Raw genomic sequence first — 11,304 nt, 5'->3', positions numbered from 1 at the left:
GACTGTGCAACTCCTCACTTGGAGGAGGAGGAATAACAGGAAGACAGAGGGATTAAAAAGGTTCTATCGAATTCAAATGAATCTAATCATATGTAGGAAGCATACACGTGTATGAATACCCACAAGCACACACTTTCACTGTAGGCACACACAAACACACATCCAAGCAGGGGCCTGTTTCTCAAAGCAACTTTAACAAACTCTGAGTGCAAACCTGAAGTCTTGTTTAACTACTTCTGAACTGTCCAACTCAGTTTCCAGTTTTAGAACAGGTGATAATTAGTTCAGTCAACTCAGAGTAACGTTAATCTTGAGTAAACCTCGTGCCTGAGGACATACAATGTTCTTTTCAAGGGAAGACAGATAACATGTATCACCATGGAAACAGGAGAAAAGAGAAGGCTTGATGCACTTATCCAGTGAGGTCAAAGGCATATAGCTGACTTATCTAAAGAGAACTGGTTGAAAAAGTGATTATTTTTATTTAAAATACATATATTTACTTTACGAAATACATCTGGCCTCTGAAAACAGAAGGATTGTAAATAAAAAAAGGTTTTAATTCCTCAGTGGGTACAACTGTTAAATGAATTCAACTTATCAGACTTCACAAATACTTCTTGATTGTTTTATTTCATCTTCACTGTGATGGTGCACAGAGGCAAAATTAAGAAGAAAAAAACTGTTCAAGAACTTATGATCTTGCATGTACACCAAGTTGACTGCCTCCAACAGAATTGAGAAATTGATATTATGAAGTTTTAAAGTGATTTAATGATTAACTGGCATAATTAGGAGGAATTAGGATAGCAGTGGCTCCATGCAAGTGCACACCTTTTGAAATAATGCCTTCTTACCAGAGGTGGGAGTAAGTCACTGTCAAGTTGTCAATCTGCAAGTCCCAAGTCAGTTTGCAAGCAATTGGTGGTCATTATGACTCGAGACTTGCTGATTCATCACTTGAGAGTGACTTGATGGTGACTTACTCCCACCTCTGCTTCTTACATAAAACTTAAATCATGAATGGCAAGCACCCAGGCAGACAACTAGTCCATCGAGAAGATAAGAACCACCTATCTGCCACAGCTTGGTGAAAGATGGGTGTCAATACAGATGCAGCTACAGTGCATCAGTAAGTGCACAGACAGTGTATCATGCTTCACTTATTCCAAAATGGATTAAATTAATTTTTTGCTCAAATTCTACACACATTACCCCATAATGAGAATCTGAAAAAAATGTTGTTTTTAGATTTTTGCACATTTATTAATGTATAATAAGAAATCACACGTACATAAGTATTCACAGCCTTTGCCATGAAGGTCAAAATTGAGCTCAGGTGCATCCTTTTTCTACTTATCATCCTTGAGATGTTTCTACAGATTCATTAGAGTCCACCTGGGGTATATTCAGTTTATTGGTCATGATTTGGAAGAGCACACAGCTGCCTATGTATAAGGTCCCACAGCTGACAGTGCATGTCAGAGCACAAACCAAGCAGAAAGTCAAAGGAATTGTCTGTCTCTCAAGACACAACTCTGGAGAAGGATAGAGAAACATTTCTGCTGCTGTGAAGGTCGCAGTGAGCACAGTGGTCTCCACCATCCACAAATGGAAGACGTTCGGATGAATCGGGACTCTACCTAGAGCTGACTGCCTGTCTAAAGTCAGCAATCATGGAGAAGGGCCTTAGTCAAGGAGGTGACCAAGAACCTGATGGTCACTCTGTCAGAGCTCCAGCATTCCTCTGTGGAGAGAGGAGAACCTTCCAGAAGGACAACGATCTCTGCAGCAATCCACCAATCAGTCTATATAATAGAGTAGCCAGACGGAAGCCACTCCTTAGTTAAAGGCACATGGCAGCCTACCTGGAGTTTTCTAAAAGGCACCTGAAGGACTCTCAGACCATGAGAAGCAAAATTCTCTGCTCTGATCAGACAAAAATTGAACTCTTTGGTGTGAATGTCAGGTGTCATATTTGGAGGAAACCAGACACCATCCGTGAAGCATGGTGGTGGCAGCATCATGCTGTAGGGATGTTTTTCAGTGGCAGGAACTGGGAAACTAGTAAGGATTGAGGGAAAGATGAATGTGGCAATGTACAGAGACATCCTGGATGAAAACCTTCCCCAGAGCACTCTTGATCTCAGACTGGGGTGACAGGGCATCTTTCAGCAGGACAATGACCCTAAGCACACAGCCAAGATATCAAAGGAGTGGCTTCAGGACAACTCTGTGAATGTCCTTGAGAGGCTCAGTTAGAGCCCAGGCCTGAATCCAATTGAACATCTCTGGAAAGATCTGAAAATGGCTGTGCACCGATGTTCCCCATCCAGCCTGATGGAACTTGAGAGGCACTGCAAAGAGGAATGGGCAAAACTGCCCAAAGATAGATGCGCCAAGCATGTGGCATCATATTCAAGAAGACTGGATGCTGTAATTGCTGCCGAAGGTGCATCAACAAAGTATTGAGCAAAGGGTGTGAATACCAGTGATGCCGGTAACGCGTTTACTCTAATCTAACCACTTTTTTTAGTAACGAGTAATCTAACGCGTTAATCTTTCCAAATCAGTAATCAGATTAAAGTTACTTCTCCATGTCACTGTGCGTTACTATTATTTTTCATTGTGGGTTGATAGCAGCATTAAACTTAGTCTGTGGGCAGGAGGTCGGGGTTCGACTGAACTGCCCACTTTAAGCGAGCTGTGAGCTTTTTATCCGCGGTTTTTTGCCTCTGCTCGACTCGTCCTCACCTCTTAAAGCGCGGTGATCAGCACACCTGCACTGAACTTTACAAAGACATTTTTATACTTTTTTTCCTCCTTTATTTAGAATTCTGAGCTGAGCCGCTCTGTATCTGGTCGTTAAAAACAGCTGATCCTCCGCGACGCGTCAACAACTAACACTATTTTACACTCAAATGCACCTAAACTCTCTTTCTGAGGACCACATGATGTGAAAACGCAATAAAACTTTCTTACCTGTAAATCTGGTCATGTTTTCTGCATAAATAAATGTTATCCATTCTTTGTGCTCAAACGCCAAAGCAGGGGCGAATCTAGATGGAATGGGGGCGTGGGGGAGGGATGTGCCCCCCCAACACCCCTAGATTAAAGGTCCAGTTTTGAAGCCGTTTTTTACTACAACTAATATTGCTTAAAATAATAATAATTTTGACAAGTAAAATGTTTAGAGAGAATTTAAATGTTAGAAAAATGTTAGAATTTAATAGTTACCTTTATAAACAATGTAGGCTCGAAATTGCAAGTTTTACTGTTACAGTGCTGTCAACAGTTAAATATGAGGTCAAGAAAGACGTCTTTATTTTACTTTTTATAAAACAAGTATTTATTTTCATTGAAGTCAAGAAAGGGTGACTATAAAGTGAGTTTTGGCAAAACAGGTATCATTGTCATGTTGAGGTGGCAGAGGGTTGTTGTCGGCAGCTGGGAAAAGTAACTAAAAAAGTAACTAGTTATCTAACTTAGTTACTTTTACAATTGAGTAATCAGTAAAGTAACTAAGTTACTTTTACAATTGAGTAATCAGTAAAGTAACTAAGTTACTTTTTCAAAGTAACTGTGGCAACACTGGTGAGTACTTACGAACATGTCATGTCTTAGTTTTTATTATGTCTGCCAAGAATGTAATAAAATCATTGGCATTTATTTATTTGTCTGTCTGTATTTTAGCAAGATTATGTCAAAGCTACTGCATGGATTTTTATGAAATTTTCACCACAAATAGATATTAGACCATGGAAGACTCCATTAAATGTTATAGGTGATCCGGATTTATTGCATTGTGTTGTGGAATCTGGATCCAGGTAAAGTCTGGATCACAATGTAAATCACATTCTGTTATTTTGAGTCCTTATCTACCCTTGGCAGCCATCAGAAATCTCGGATTACTCTTCTTGTTCATAAATTTGCAACCATTTACAAAAAAAAATCATGTTGTCATCATGGGGGTTGTGAGAAGAATTTTGTGGGAAAAATGAATTTACTCCATTGTGGAATAAGGCTGTAACATAAAAAATGTGCATGAATGTGCTGGATCATGCCAGGAACAATGCTCCACAAGACCAAAAGTTATTGCAAGCCTGGATCTTAATTTTCATCCAAGACAAGTGTGAACTGACAATCCACTTCATTATATGTGCAAGTTCAAGACATGCGTTCACTTTACTTTTTTGCACTGAGGTGCACATTAGCTCTTATCATCACTCTCCAACTTTACTGAAATTGAATGGGGAAAAAAATACACGAATAAGCCATAACATTGTGGCCACTGACAAGTGAAGTGTCATTTTGTCTTTAAAGTTGATATGTTGGAAGCCCCAAAATTAGGGATGCATGAAGATTTGAGTGACACTGACATGGACCAAATTATAATGTCAAGATGAAAGGGTGAGATCATTATTAAAACTACAGCTATTGTTGGATGTTCCCAGTCTGTTATTGTCAGCACCTACCAAAAGTAGTCCAAAGAAGGAAAACCAATGAACCGGGTGGCCACGGCTCATTGACTTGTGGGCCAATCCAGCAAAAGGGTCTGCTGCTATATAATTTATTTTTGTCAGATACCACAGTACATCCTTAGAGGTCTTGTGGGTCAGGACTGTTTTGATGGCAACAGAGGAACCCAGACAATATTAGGCATGAAGTGACAATGTTACGGCTGATCAGCGTAAATTAAAACAATTTCTAAATGTAAAAACTAATGGAAGAGTACAAAAATTATCTCTGGTTTGGACCATATTTTTTGGAGAATTTCTTCCTCTCCAAGTTTGCTAGGAGTGAGCACCACGATGGCTACCCATGGCAGGCTGCACAGAGATCCGGTGTACAGAGATGGAGGAAAAGGTGGTGTTGCACAAACGAGGCACTTCATGACATGAAGCTGTGGTACATTCTGATCCCCTAAATAAGCTACTACATACTTTGATAGTGCTCCTGACCCAATCTCGGATAAGTGGTTGAAGATGAGTGAGTATGCTTTGATAGTTTGCAAAAAAATCACTTCTTTCACCTATTCAGTTCAACATCAAAACAACAATGCGCCTTGTAACTATTCCAATATTTTGAGAGACTTTTTTCTTGTAATATTATAGTTGATCTGCAATGTGTCTAAAGCCTAAAAGCCAAAAGCAGCCACCTCAGCAATGGAGGCCTTGAACATGGACCACTCTGTTTCCATGTCTCCGATCTCCCCAGGGATCTAGGAGAAGGTTCTTCAGAGGTTTAAGTTGAAGGCCACAGGCTCTTTCACCAAACATTCCCTGAAAACCCTCACAACACGTTCAGATCTTGCAGGTCGGCGAGGCAGCTTACCCCACCATCTGAGCCTACTCATCACCAGGTGGTGATCAGTTGACAGCTCCATCCCTCTCTTCACCCAAGTGTCCAAGACACATGGCCACAGGTCTGATGACATGAATACAACATTGACCTAAGGTGTGTGGCACAATTATGAACAATACATGTGCAGCACAAAGGTCCAACAATAAAATACTATTTGGGTTCAGATCAGGGGGGCCTCATTCCTCCCAGTCATTCCCCTCCAAGTTTCCCTTTTGTTGCCCATGTGAACAATGAAGTCCCCCAGTAGAACTAAGGAGTCTCCACAGGAACCTTTCCAGGATCCCACTCAGAGTCTCAAACAAGGCTGGATACTCTGAACTGCTGTTTGGTGCATATACACAAAAAACAGTCAGATTCCTCTCTGCAAAGCAATGTTGCATAGAAACAGCTCTCTCGTTCACCAGCGAAAATTCCAAAATAACAGGACTCAGCCAGGGACTTGTGAGTATCCCCACACCCACATGGTGCCTGTCACCCTGGAGTCCAGCTATGCTCCAGAAGTATGGTTCCAGAGCCTATGCTGTGTGTGCAACTATTTCTAGTTGGTATCGCTCAACCTTCCGCACAAGCTCAGGCTCCCAGAGTGGTAATGTTCCACATTCCAAGAGTCAAGTTCCATAACTGAGTGTCCATCCGTGTGGGCATTTGCCTGTGTGCACTGACAAAAGAACAGTGTACCAGACCCTCTATGGACTCCCTGTAGGTGGTGATCCCACATGGAGAAGACACCATGTTGTTTATTTGGGCTGAGCATGACCACATCCCATGGTTGTAGACCATGGGATGTGGGATGTGGGCCATGGGACATTGTGGGTCACCAGGTGGGTCACCATTGTGGGTCACCTGGTGCTTGCCTGCGAGCTGCTCCCCCCCAGGCCCAGCACCAGGAGGAGGCTCCAGCTTCCCTGATTGGGGTGAGGTGTCTCCATCCGTATTTGTGTCTGTCATAAAGGGTCGGAAAGTTTGGTTGTCAGAGAGGTCTATCCTGGTTGTGGAATGGTGGACTAGCTCTTTACCCTTGCAAGGATATTGGAGGGGTCTTGAGAGTGTGACCAACCAATCTACATGTGTTTTGTGGACATGGTAAGGGCGTATGACTGGGTCCCTCTGGATAACCTGTGGGGGATGCTGCTGGACTATTGGGTACCAGATTTGCAGGGTATGAAACTTGATTATCCAGGAGGGACTCGGAGTAGAGCTGCTACTTCTTTGCATCAACAGGAGCCAGTTGAGGTGGTTCGGGCATCTGGTAAGGATGCTACCTGGTTGCCTCCCTAATGCTGCATTTACACATAACGACGACAAGTCATGAATGCCACGAAGTACACATTCTTGGCCGCTGATCACAAATGTGATTATTCGGGGCAGAGGCGTCAGGTGTCCTTGGGAAATGCTGCAACCTGTTACCACACGTTATGATTAATGGCACGTGTTGCTGGAGAATTATCAGGAACTGTTCTGCACAGTCAAGAATAGTGTTCCGCGTTGTTGCGCGCTATTGCGCGTAACAGCGCATCGTTAAGTTCTGTCATGTTGTGAACGAGGTGAATTGTCTCCACACACACACCCATATTCATCCAACCGAATTCAGATTGCTCCAGTTTTTCAGAAGAACTTTGCAACTGCATGCGTAGTTGGGCTCTGTGCCATGGAGTGGCGCAGAGAGGAGGAGGAGGACAGAGCCAGATGTGTGGCTTCATGCGGCTCTTGTCTTGCGCATTTTCCCAAACATCAGGCACATGTAGCAGGTGGAACACCTGCAGGATCGCGCTGAAGAGCACTGAAATTAGTCTTTTAGCCGACTTGGTGTCAGCAATCAAACTGAATGGGGTACAGCAGGGTTTAATTGTGCACACGCTTCTTCCTCCGCCGGACTGGAGGAGGTGCAGAGATGTCTGGCTGCATGTGAGTCTCCTCTTGCTCCTCTGCCTCAGACTCGTTCTCCCGCTCATCGGTTACAATAGCAGGTGGAACACCTGCAGGAGCGTCCTGAGGAGCTTCAGCAGGAACGACACTTGGAGCCGAGTTTAATTGTGCGCACGTGACAGAAAACTGATTTGTCGTGGCGCGCAGTGAATGTGACACCGCGTTACAAGTTGTGTCAAAACTTGACAGTTTTCTTGTCACTTCGTAATAACGTGTAACAGTTTGGGCTCCAAGAACCATCACAGGAACCACTACGAATGTTGTCACGTTCTATTAAGGATCACTACTCATCAAGACGGATCAACACGCTCAGTTGCGACCTCCACGACGTGAGACGAAATGAGGGTGGTGTGTGACATTCGTGGAAAATTATTTGACAGGCAAAAACATGCTCCACGAATATCAAGAATATCACGCACCAACACGCACTATTAAGAAACCTATTCAGATGTGTTAAGTCACATTAAGAATGTCAGGAATGTGTCAAGAATGACAGAAAAATGACACTCGTAACGTATCTTGGTTATGTGTAAACGCACCTTAAGGGGCTCTTCCAGGCACTTCCACCTGGGAGGAGGCCCTGGGGAACACCCAGGACACACTGGAGAGATTATATTTCCCAGCTGGCTGGGGAATACCTTGGGATTTTCCCCAGAAAGAGTTACAGGAGTTGGCTGAAGCTAGGGAATTGTGTGGTGAGCTGCTTGATCTACTGCCACTGCAAACCAGACCGGGATAAAAGGTTGAAGGAATGTAATGTGTCTATAATACATACAATTTTCTCTTTGTGAAACAATTGACAAAAACATTTACATTTATCCATGATATTCTGTGCATAAGCACCTGTTCCTCAGTGATCAGGCTAAACGTTTAGCAACATGATCAGGGATAAATGATCAGCATCATAGAACAGGATGACAGGTTAGCAATAAGGATCAAACTTCAGCTTTCAGGATCCCATGATTGTCTCTCCATAGGTGTACATTGGTGTATATCCAATTGCAGATTTGGTGGACAAAAAAATGTACTTCAGGGCAGGGGTGGTCCAGTGGAGTGGTGTCATGAATTGAATGTTTTTATGTTTAAATTTAGACTTCAGGTCATGGAGACTATCAGGTGCCCTGCAACAGACTGGTGTCCTGTCCAGGGTGTACACCACCTCATGCCCTGTGACTGCTGAGATAAGCTTCAACACCCCCCACACCTTCAGTGACCCTAAAATGAAGTAAGCGGGGTATAGAAAACTGATGGATGGACTATCAGGCTTTTATGGACGTATGAGCATTCCAAAGTGTGTTTCTACTTTTTCAGTGGTTAGTGACTAGCTAACCCAGTTATTCCAACAGTTTCTCATACTACATTATAGCAGCTGTTATATGAACCAATCATGTAATCTAATTTCATAAACGTCTCTCCACCTGATATATAAGTTGTTGTAAAGCAGGTCTCTGAAATTTCCACCAATTACAAGATATTACAATGTGCAATGGTTTCCCTCTAAAAAGCAAAACCTGTGAACAGTAAATTGCCTCTTAAGAATAAAATTAAAAGTATTATTTTAGAATGCTTTTCCAAAGTGTTATTATAGTTCCCATATCCAGCATTGAATCGATTTTCTCTGACTAAGCACACTGCAGTATAATTTACTGAAATGTTTTAGAAGATAACAGTGTGCTTGATTCTGTGTCCAGATAGAACAGTTCTATACACACTTGGAGGCATTCTGAAATTTACACAGGCTGTGTCAACATTTAATCATTTTTTTTCCCTTTTTTCTGGGTTCTAAATTCCTAGGTGCCGCATGTAATTTATAGCAATTTGCTCTAACATTATCGTAGCTCACAAGATCAGCAGCACTTCCTGCCTTTATACCATAAAGAACAGAATCAGTGGAAATTTTAAAACCAGTTGCCTGATTTTGCACAGGCTGCATGATACCTGTGCTAGTACTGCATCCCCTGAAAAATACCCTGAAACTGTCAGTTAAAATTTCAGTCTCATTGCATTTCATAGCTGAATTATTGATATAATTCAAGTATAATGGAATTTGGCAGGAAAACGGTGTTGACAACACAATTGATGGTCACATGTTATCTCACTCATATTGAACTTTGGGGCAAGACAAGTACTTGTTTAAAATGGTGGCAGATATACAACCCCAAATCCAATGAAGTTGGGCCATTGTGTAAACTGTAAATAAAAACAGAATACAATGATTTGCGAATCCTCTTCAACCTATATTCAATTGAATACACCACAAAGACAAGATATTTAATGTTCAAACTGCTAAACTTTATTGTTTTTGTGCAAATATTTGCTCATTTTGAAATGGATGCCTGCAACACATTTCAAAAAAGCTGGGACAGTGGTATGTTTACTACTGTGTTACATCACCTTTCCTTCTAACAACACTCAATAAGCATTTGGGAACTGAGGACACTAATTGTTGAAGCTTTGTAGGTGGAATTCTTTCCCATTCTTGCTTGATGTACGACTTCAGTTGTTCAACAGTCCGGGGTCTCCATTGTCGTATTTTGCACTTCATAATGCGCCACACATTTTCAATGGGTGACAGGTCTGGACTGCAAGCAGGTCAGTCTAGTACCTGCATTCTTTTACTACAAAGCCACGCTGTTGTAACAAGTGCAGAATGTGGCTTGGCATTGTCTTGCTGAAATAAGCAGGGACATCCCTGAAAAAGGTAAAACCTGGATGTACCTTTCAGCATTGATGGTGCCATCACAGATGTGTAAGTTACCCATGCCATGGGCACTAACACACCCCATAACATCACAAATGCTGGCATTTCAACTTTGCACTGGTAGCAATCTGGATGGTCTTTTTTCTCTTTTGTCCAGAGGACACGACGTCCATAATTTCCAAAAACAATCTGAAATGTGGACTCATCAGACCACAGCACACTTTTCCACTTTGCATCTGTCCATTTCAAATGAGCTCAGGCCCAGAGAAGGTGGCAGCTGTGTTTCTGGATGTTGTTTATGTATGGCTTTCACTTTGCATGGTAGAATTTTAACTTGCACTTGTAGATGCAGCAATGAACTGTGTTAACTGACAATGGTTTTCTGAAGTGTTCCTGAGCCCACGCGGTAAGATCCTTTACACAATAATGTTGGTTTTTAATGCAGTGCCGCCTGAGGGATCGAAGGTCACAGGTATTCAATGTTTGTTTTCAGCCTTGCCGCTTACATGTAGAAAGTTCTACAGATTCTGTGAATCTTCTGATTATATTATGGACTGTAGATGATGGAATCCCTAAATTCCTTGCAACTGGACTGTTTTTTCAAGCAGTTGTTCTCAAAGTGGTGATCCTCGCCCCATCTTTGCTTGTGAATGGCTGAGCCTTTTGAGCATGCTCCTTTTATACCCAATCATGACACTCACCTGTTTTCAATTAACCTGTTCACCTGTGGAATGTTCCAAACAGGTGTTGTTTCAACATTCATCAACTTTCCCAGTGTTTTGTTGCCAGTGTCCCAACTTTTTTGAAATGTGTTGATGGCATCCATTTCAAAATGAGGAAATATTTGCACAAAACCAAAAAAGTCTATTACTTTGAACATTAAATATCTTGTCTTTGTGGTGTATTCAGTTGAATATAGGTTGAAGAGGATTTGCAAATCATTGTATTCTGTTTTTATTTACATTTCACATAACGTCCCAACTTCATTGGAATTGGGGTTATATTAACAAAGGTAATGTACAAAGTTATTTGAATAAACAAACTTTAAATAAACAAAGTTTCACTTTGATATAGTATTTTTATTGAAATTATATATTTGTTGTCCAACAAATTAAGGGGAACACTGTTTCTGATAATCCATAGTGAGACAGTAGCTTTTCAAAAAAAAAAAAAAAATACAGGTATGATGGCATATGAATAATTGTAACAAAATGCTGTACTGTTGATACTGACAGGATCTTTTAACACATTCAAGTCAGTAAGCCACAGCTTAATTCTATTTCCCAGGGAAAATCCCTATTAACAGATTATCA

The 11,304-nt window shown here is 41.6% G+C and overlaps 1 long non-coding RNA gene across 1 annotated transcript; it reads right to left on the bottom strand.

Moving 5' to 3' along the window:
- Positions 1–6,357: 6,357 nt before the first annotated feature.
- Positions 6,358–10,472, bottom strand: LOC117525196. Its single transcript, XR_004564978.1, has 3 exons — positions 10,462–10,472; positions 9,575–9,576; positions 6,358–6,471 (listed from the first exon to the last, which is right to left on the bottom strand). It is a non-coding gene; the product is annotated as an uncharacterized LOC117525196 (long non-coding RNA).
- Between the last annotated feature and the right edge of the window lie 832 nt (positions 10,473–11,304).

This window comes from Thalassophryne amazonica, chromosome 14, assembly GCF_902500255.1.
Source record: "Thalassophryne amazonica chromosome 14, fThaAma1.1, whole genome shotgun sequence".
Lineage (NCBI taxonomy): Eukaryota > Metazoa > Chordata > Actinopteri > Batrachoidiformes > Batrachoididae > Thalassophryne > Thalassophryne amazonica.
This window is presented reverse-complemented; position numbering and strand designations above follow the sequence as displayed.